General features: G+C 49.6%; 1 protein-coding gene across 1 annotated transcript in view; it reads left to right on the top strand.

Annotated features, from left to right (window-relative positions):
* Positions 1-7,868: 7,868 nt before the first annotated feature.
* The window catches only part of LOC113406840 (E3 ubiquitin-protein ligase RNF6-like), a 12,523-nt gene continuing 11,763 nt past the window's right edge, over positions 7,869-8,628 (top strand). The window contains exon 1 of the mRNA XM_026653621.2: positions 7,869-8,036. The gene's annotated coding sequence lies outside the window, so the exon portion shown is untranslated. The remainder of the gene's footprint in view (positions 8,037-8,628) is intronic.

Raw genomic sequence — 8,628 nt, 5'->3', positions numbered from 1 at the left:
CCCAGTTCCCTCAGCCTCTCCTCATAAGTCATGCGCTCCAGACCCCTAATCATTTTTGTTGCCCTCCGCTGGACTCTTTCCAATTTTTCCACATCCTTCTTGTAGTGTGGGGCCCAAAACTGGACACAGTACTCCAGATGAGGCCTCACCAATGTCGAATAAAGGGGAACCATCACGTTCCTCGATCTGCTGGCAATGCCCCTACTTATACAGCCCAAAATGCTGTTAGCCTTCTTGGCAACAAGAGCACACTGTTGACTCATATCCAGCTTCTCATCCACTGTGACCCCTAGGTCCTTTTCTGCAGAACTGCTACCTAGCCATTCGGTCCCTAGTCTGTAGCAGTGCATGGGATTCTTCCGTCCTAAGTGCAGGACTCTGCACTTGTCCTTGTTGAACCTCATCAGGTTTTTTTTGGCCCAATCCTCTAATTTGTCTAGGTCCCTCTGTATCCGATCCCTACCCTCTAGTGTATCTACCACGCCTCCTAGTTTAGTGTCATCTGCAAACTTGCAGAGAGTGCAGTCCACACCATCCTCCAGATCATTAATAAAGATATTAAACAAAACCGGCCCCAGGACCGACCCTTGGGGCACTCCGCTTGAAACCGGCTGCCAACTAGACATGGAGCCATTGATCACTACCCGTTGAGCCCGACGATCTAGCCAGCTTTCTATCCACCTTACAGTCCATTCATCCAGCCCATACTTCTTTAACTTGGCGGCAAGAATACTGTGGGAGACCATATCAAAAGCTTTGCTAAAGTCAAGGAATAACACATCCACTGCTTTCCCCTCATCCACAGAGCCAGTTATCTCATCATAGAAGGCAATTAGGTTAGTCAGGCACGACTTCCCCTTGGTGAATCCATGCAGACTGTTCCTGATCACTTTCCTGTCCTCTAAGTGTTTCATAATTGATTCCTTGAGGACCTGCTCCATGATTTTTCCAGGGACTGAGGTGAGGCTGACTGGCCTGTAGTTCCCCGGATCCTCCTTCTTCCCTTTTTTAAAGATGGGCACTACATTAGCCTTTTTCCAGTCATCCGGAACCTCCCCCGATCGCTATGAGTTTTCAAAAATAATGGCTCTGCAATCTCATCCGCCAACTCCTTTAGCACCCTCGGATGCAGCGCATCCGGCCCCATGGACTTGTGCACATCCAGTTTTTCTAAATAGTCCCGAGGACTATTCTGGGAGGACATTATGACATCAAGCTTACTATAAAGCTGCAGATCTATAGAACCACGGTTACAAGTCTAATGAATAGCAATGAAACCTGGGTACTGACAAAAGCTGAAGAAAACCAGATTGATGTTTTTGATTCTTGTCTTCATCAACTGCTCCACATTACCTGTAGAGTTAACAACTTTCTACTCCCAGAAAACCAAGCACCCTTGCCCTGTCCATGCCCCGCCCTTCTGAGGCATGGGGGAAAAATCAAGATCGGCTTACAGTTAGTGTCTAGCTACAGTTACTACAAAAACAACACGGAGTCTGGCGGCACCTTAAAGACTAACAGATTTATTTGGGCATAAGTGAGGTTTTTACCCACGAAAGCTTATGCCCAAATAAATCTGTTAGTCTTTAAGGTGCCACCAGACTCCTTGTTGTTTTTGTAGATACAGACTAACACGGCTACCCCCTGATACTTGACACCATACAGTTACTACAGCAACTCCATAATTATCTGAGTTTTGCTGCCCTCTATAGACTACTTATTTTTCCAAGTGCAGTAGAACCCTATTTTACAAACTAATTGGGGATTGAGAAATTCATAAAATTGAACATCTCAAAATTACAATAGGCATGGCATATAAATTGCAGTATGCTGCTCTATCACTTTCTAGAACTTCAGTGATCTCCAATGCACTGAAGGCATTGGAATGGGAAGTGGATGTCTGTTTTTCATCAGCTTTCATTAGGTGACTTTTTTCCAATCAGGAAAAATGGTTAGTGTAACTTGTTGTTCATAATAAATAATAAAAAATCAAGGCTCCTACTGTAAAGTACTGTATTGTGGAAAATATCATTGCAGTAAATATCTGGGAAAAGAGTATGGATGTATTGGAGAGACAAAGTGGGTGAGGTAGTGTCTTATTGGCTCAGTTTATGTTGCGGAGGGAGACAAGCTTTTGTGCTTACACAGAGCTCTTCAGGTCACTGAAGAACTTTCAGGCTCTGAAGAAGAGTTTTGAGTAAGCCCAAAAATCTTGTCTCTCTCACCAACAGAAACTGGCCCAATAAAAGACACTACCTCACCCACTTTAACTCTAATACCCTGGGACCAGCACAGCTACAAGAACTCTGTTAATAACTAAAACAACAACTACATATGCATATTGGAAGAGAATACTGTAAATTTTCCTGTATTGTTGGAGAGATCAGTCTGATTAAAAAATTAATTGACAATTGTGCAGTAAATTTGGGGATAGAACTATGATAATTGAACTAATTTTCTGAGTAGCTTTTTCTTTTTTACTTCAATGTGAGTTTTGCGTTAAGGAGAGGAAGCAGGACAGATCCAGGAACACTTTACACTTCCTCACTGTACCCTTCTAACATACCTCTCCCATCTTCTGGAGGAGCAACCCTCAGGGTGAGTTTGAGGGAAGGAGACATTTTGATTTGACTAAGGGAAATTGATGTGTGGAAAAACTCATTGCAGGGAAAAACTGATGGTAATGAATTTCAAGTAGAATTGAGTCACACTGGGAGAAAATGGACTGATTATGTATGTTGAGGCAGGTACATTGATTTTTATTCTGGATGGAAAATTGATTCTCATGAATGATACATTTTTGTTTGTCTACAGGTGCAGGAAATTGTGAGAGGGTGGCAAATTGCTATTGAATGTGGTAAGGAAAATAAATATGGTCTATAAAGTGCAACATCCCATCTGCTGCCAGTAGATTCCCTTGGTGGGAGGGGAAATGTGTCATGCTGTCTGGACTGCTTTGTGATTGTGAGTGCCTACCTCAGGGCAGACTGTCAAATAGCAGGGCACACACCCCAAACACATGGTATTTTCTATAACTAGATTTCACTAACCCAGTATCAAATGTGAATTCCTGAAGCACTGTACCAATTTTACCATGGAGTCACAGATAGTCCCCTTGGGCATTCCAGTCTATTTTTCCACCCAGGCAAGCTGGACCTAGTGATAGTTGATGCTATACATCAAAGATTCAGGTTGCTTCCAGTCCCGAGACCAGCTCAATTTGTACCTCAGATCTCACAAAGACATCACTTGTAGCCAATCCTATAATAAATCCTTAGTTTAGTAAACTAGGAAGAAGAACTTAGTGTTATTTACAGGTTAAAGCAGGCAACATGTATACACAAATTAGTTACAGTCTATGGTTTTAAAAGGTGACAGAATTGTAGTAATCTGTCAGCACTGAATATCTATTAGGGCTAACCCAGGTTGACCCTAGGGATCTCTGCTTCCGTTTCACAGCAAAGAGAAAATTTTCTTTTGTCCCCGATTTATCCCCCTTTTCCAGCATTCAAGCTGATGGGATGAACTTTCTTGCAAGTAGCACCTTCATGGGTGTGAGAGGGCCGTTAACCAAGTCTTTGTTTAGTGATGTTCCACAATGGCCCATTTAATTTTGAGAGTCCTTTTTGATGGGCAGAGGACCATTCCTCCTGACTGGGTTCACAGGGCAAACACTTTTATAGTTATAAAGCAAAACTTACATATCACCTTATAGCATATGATTCAGACATTACAAGTGAAATTAATGCATGCAGCAACTTACAAACATTCCAGAGAGTCTAAATGCTAAACACACTCTTATAAGTACAATACCTATCTTGAACAATACTAACATGCAGGTGATCTGGTCTGGTATCCAGTTATGAATTTGTCAGTGCTCAGCTGACTCTTGCAGCTTTGGCAAGAGCTGGTACCTGGTCTGCCAGCATCACAATCAACTATGAAGGTTCCACACCCAATTTGCGGACAGATTCCCTTGGTGGGAGGAGAAGTGATCTATGAGATGGCCTCAATGCAAAAAGAGGAGTCCCCACTATGAAAAAGTTTAGGTAGCTCTGTGCCTGTGCATAGGAAGCAGAAAGCAAAACTAACTAGAAATTGACAAGTTTCATAAGGGATACCATTTCCTCTATTTTTGTAACTCAGTATTTATCCCACAAGAGAATAAACTAATCCCAGGGTCTGTTGTCTAACAGGCAGCCCTATTTCCCTATTCACTGGCCATCACGCAGCATCCTCAGCTTCCAGCCCACTTTGCTCACACAGCTAGTAAGAGCCGTCTGGGCAGGGGGACCCAGCTCTGTGGCTGGCAGAGCCCTTCGGGAGCAGCTGCCCCAGGGGGAGCCCTCCCGACACACAGCCCCTAGCTAGCCCCATCCCTGTACCCTGAGCTACTCCCCTGCCTGCACACAGCCCTTTTCCCTGCACCCTGAGCTGCCCCCACGCCTGCCTCTTTGAACTGAGCCCCCCACCTTTGAGTTATAATTTTGATTGCACCCTCCCCTCCAACCCAGACAGGTGGGTGGCCTGCTGAGGTGAGTAGGCGGGGAGGTGACCTCCACCCCTGGACCTGCCGTGCAGAGCTGGCTCAACCCCTGCCCATCCAAAATAGAAGTCAAACTACACCTATGCCCGAGGCGCCCCCCCCCCCAACTCCCTGGAGTTTTTGTAGCATGTTGTGGGGGGGGGCTCAGAAAGAAAAAAGGTTGAGAACCCCTGAAATAGAAAGCAGATTGTGGGGAAGGAAGAGAAACAGAGCAGAAAAGCTGGAAGTCCAAAAGGTGAAGAGACAGAATCAGACTGTACGGTCCAAAATGCTAAAATCCCAATCTTCAATCAATTCCACATGCTCAAACTCCTGTGCCCTGGCACACCTCACTAACTTCATTGGTGGCATCACATGGGCAAAAAGAATTCACCTTCCAAAACTGCAGCCTAACAGCATAGAACCTAATGGTGCAATGACATTGATTTCCCACCATGTCCCCAGCGGGAATGATGCAGGGGTCTGCCTGCACCCGCTGGCTGGTGAGTCAGAGATGTAGCAGCCTGGACAATGCAGTAATACCAACTCAGTTTTTACTGCAACTCCAGTGACTTTTGGGGCATTTTTCACCTGTCTCATGAAAACATGGTGAGATGTTGTCAACTCACAAATTTCCTCTTACTCAAAATGGGCACCATCTCCTTTTACTGCTCATGGGGTTGAAGCCAGCAAGATGGCCACAATTTCCCAGTGTATCTTCATGTGGAAGTGAGGCTGGCCTTAATAAAGATGCCTGCCAACTCCTATTGTTTTCATGGGAGTGAAGCCATGTCCATAGGTAAAATGACTGTCACCACTCTATAGTCAGAGTGTCTAGACAGGAGACACTATGAGGAACAACAGAGTCACTCTGTGAAGGTGGATGGGAAGAATGAGTGGGAACAGGAAGCAGATTTATGGGGAGGCTGAGTGGGGTACAGAAGACAGTCATGGGAAAGGAAGGGATTGGATGTCGGCTCCCCTAGCCTAGCGACATGGTGGGTCAGGGGAGTGCCTTCTGAATAGCCAAGGGAAGGCAGTGCTACAGTCTCTCACAAATTGATTGCAAGTTACAGGATTTTGGCCTCTGCCAGAGGATCTGTTGCACAGTGCTAGAAGGTCCTCCAATTTTCAGAGCTGGGCAGAGCTATGTCTGAGAGACCTGCTCTGCTACTGAGCCTTGCCTTCAGTCTAGAGTAATATCTTACCTCACACACCTTGTCTCAAATATTCTGGGACTGACAGGGCTACAAGAACACTGCATATAGGCAATGGATGGCAGTTCGCTTATCTTGAGGTGAGGAGAGGGTAAGTGGCATCTTATCATGAGCAGCCAGGGACAGGCATGTATAGAGTGCACCAAACGTTGATTAATATCAGGTTGAAACGTCAAACACATCAGCAGGAGTTGAGGGGAGTCACGGAGCCCAAAGCCTAAGGAAAAGTCATGGGCTGATGGGATCTTTAAAATCTGGGGGTCTCTGGAGCCAATCCACCATGCAAGGGGGGGGGCACTCGCCACCTTTCACCTACTGATAGGATTGCCAACCCTCCCAGTTTTGCCGGGAGTCTCCCAGAAGCAGGGTCTATCTCCCGGAGGCCACTGAAGCCAAACTGGGAGATTTTAGGCCGCTGAAAGTCCAGCGGCACACCGGGGCTAAGGCAGGCTTCCTGCCTACCCTGGCCCCATGCCACTCCCAGAAATGGCTGGGGCAAGCACGTCCCTGCGGCCCCTGAGTGGGGAGCAGGTGGTCTCTGTATGCTGCCCCTCCCCTGAGCGCCGATTCTGCAGCTCCCATTGGCCAGGAACTGCAGCCAACGGGAGCTGCAGGGGCAGTGCCTGCAGGCAGGGCAGCACGCAGAGCCCCCTGCCCTGCCCAGGGGCCACAGGGATCTGCCGGCCTCTTCCAGGAGCGGTGTGGGGCCAGGGTAGGCAGGAAGCCTGCCTCAGCACCGCTGCGCTGCAGCCCAGGAGCTGCCCAAGGTGAGCACCGCCCAGCCAGAGCCCACACCCCTCACCAACCATCTGCCCCAGCCTAGAGCCCCATCCCAGAGCCAGCACCCTGTACACCCTCCTGCACCCCAACCCCCTGCCCCAAGCTCCCTCCCAGAACCAGCACCCTATACACCCTCCTGCACCCCAACCCCCTGCCCTGAGCCCACACCCAACTCCCTCCCAGAGCCCGCATCCCATGCCCAGCCTGGAGCCCTCTCCCACTCCAAACCCCTCAGCCCCAGCCCCCACCCCAACCCCCACCTAGTGAGAGTGAGTGAGGGTGGAGACGAGCAAGCAACGGAGGGAGGGGGGCTGGCATGAGCAGGGCGAGGCGTCAGAGAAGGGACCGAGACTCCGGAAAGGGGCAGGATGCGGGACAAGGGTGTTTGGATTTGTGTGATTAGCCAGTTGGCAACTCTACCTATTGAGCTTGTTAATACTGCAGTGACCAGAGGAAGGAAGCTATTGGCGCTCAGGCGCGCCCCTCCGCCCTGCTCCCATGCTACCCCCGCCTCCAGCCCGGCTGCCCCTCAGACTCCCTCTCACTGCTAGAAGGGCCAGCGCGCGGGCCGCCCGAGGCTATGCGCAGCGGGAGAAGAGATCCACCTGTGCGCATGCCCAGGGCGGCTCCGTCTCACTGCGGAACATTTGTTCGCTGCTCAGTGCAGCCACCCGGACGAGAATCACCGCTCCGCCTCCAGCGCGCGGGGCTGGGGAATCGGCTTCTTTCCGGCGCTGGCGACGGCTGCTCGGAGGTGAGGGGTGAGTTGGGCCGGTGCGTGCCGCCGCCCCCACGCTGAGCCCCCAGCCCAGAGGGCGGCTCCGCGCATCGGGGAGGGGGCGTCGCCCCGGCAGGGCCCCTCTGCAGCGCCCGCGGTGAGCTGGATCCCAACTGCGGCTGGGGAGCAGAGACGGGGCCCACCTCGCCCTGCCGTAATTGGTGTCTGGCCGCGGCTGTGACCGGGGATTGGAGAGGAGCGGTGTCAGTCACCCGCAGCGCTGCGTCTGCTAACAGGCGCCGGCCGGGGGGCGCGGGGAGCCGGCCCCACGGGCGTCAGAGCCGCAGCCCGGGCTGAGTGGAGCGATCCCCGCCCCCCGGGAGTGCGGGGGAAGGGCCAGCAGCCTTGAGCCTCCCCGCCTGGTCGGGCCCCGGTGGGGAGGAGAAAAGGGTCAGTAGTCCCTGGCCCTAGTGTCTGCTTGGGCTTCGCTGGGGCTGGTGTGGGGCCAGGCCAGCGGGCCTAGCTCTTGGCGCTGCGTCTTTAGTTGCTTGGATATTTCCGTTGGTTTCAGGTTTTCTTCAAAGCCCGGGGACCTCGTCTCGCCTGGAGGGTCAGATTTAACAGCAATGTCGTGTGTGCCTGTCTGCAAGGGAGGCCTCCTCTTCTAAACTCAGCCCTCACCCTCCTGGCAGCCACGGGAGGGCCTTTCAGAAAATGATCACTTATTTGAATCCTGGATACAAATTAATGGAAAGAGGCCAAGAGGAAAAATAATCTATATAGCACTTTGATTAAAGTGAGTGCACATTCTTTGATCTGAGAGGGTTATTGTATTGGTTCTGGATTTAGAAAGGTATAGAATAAAATCATGTGTAATTTCTCAAACTGTGGGGAAAATTGCAAATGAAGAATTCTGAGTTATGCCTGGATTATTCTTGCCATTGTTCTATTTAATAGTTAATAAACCCCCTCAATTTAGGGTCTTGTCTACATTTAGGGCTGATGCTGTACAACTGTAGCGCTTCAGTATGGAGACTGTCTACAATACATCAATGGGAAGGGTTCTCCCATTAGCATTGGTAATTCACCTCTGAGAGGCTGTAGGTAGGCCAACAGAAGAATTCTTCTGTCAACCTAGTGCTGCCCACACAAGTGCTTAGGTTGGATTAGTTTAACTACATCGCTCAGGGGTGCGAATTCACACTCTGTGCGCGACACAGCTGGGTCCATCTGATTTTCTAGTGTGGACCAGCCCTTAGTTTTGATGGTGGTCAGTAATGTTAAATATGAGATTGCATGGATGCCATTTACTGTTATTTTAAACAGACTGGGTTACTAAATATTTAACACATATAAACACTTCTTACTGTTCCCAAGTGAGAGACAAG

The sequence above is a fragment of the Terrapene carolina genome, unplaced genomic scaffold, assembly GCF_002925995.2.
Source record: "Terrapene carolina triunguis isolate 2854851 unplaced genomic scaffold, T_m_triunguis-2.0 Scaffold141, whole genome shotgun sequence".
Lineage (NCBI taxonomy): Eukaryota > Metazoa > Chordata > Testudines > Emydidae > Terrapene > Terrapene triunguis.
This window is presented reverse-complemented; position numbering and strand designations above follow the sequence as displayed.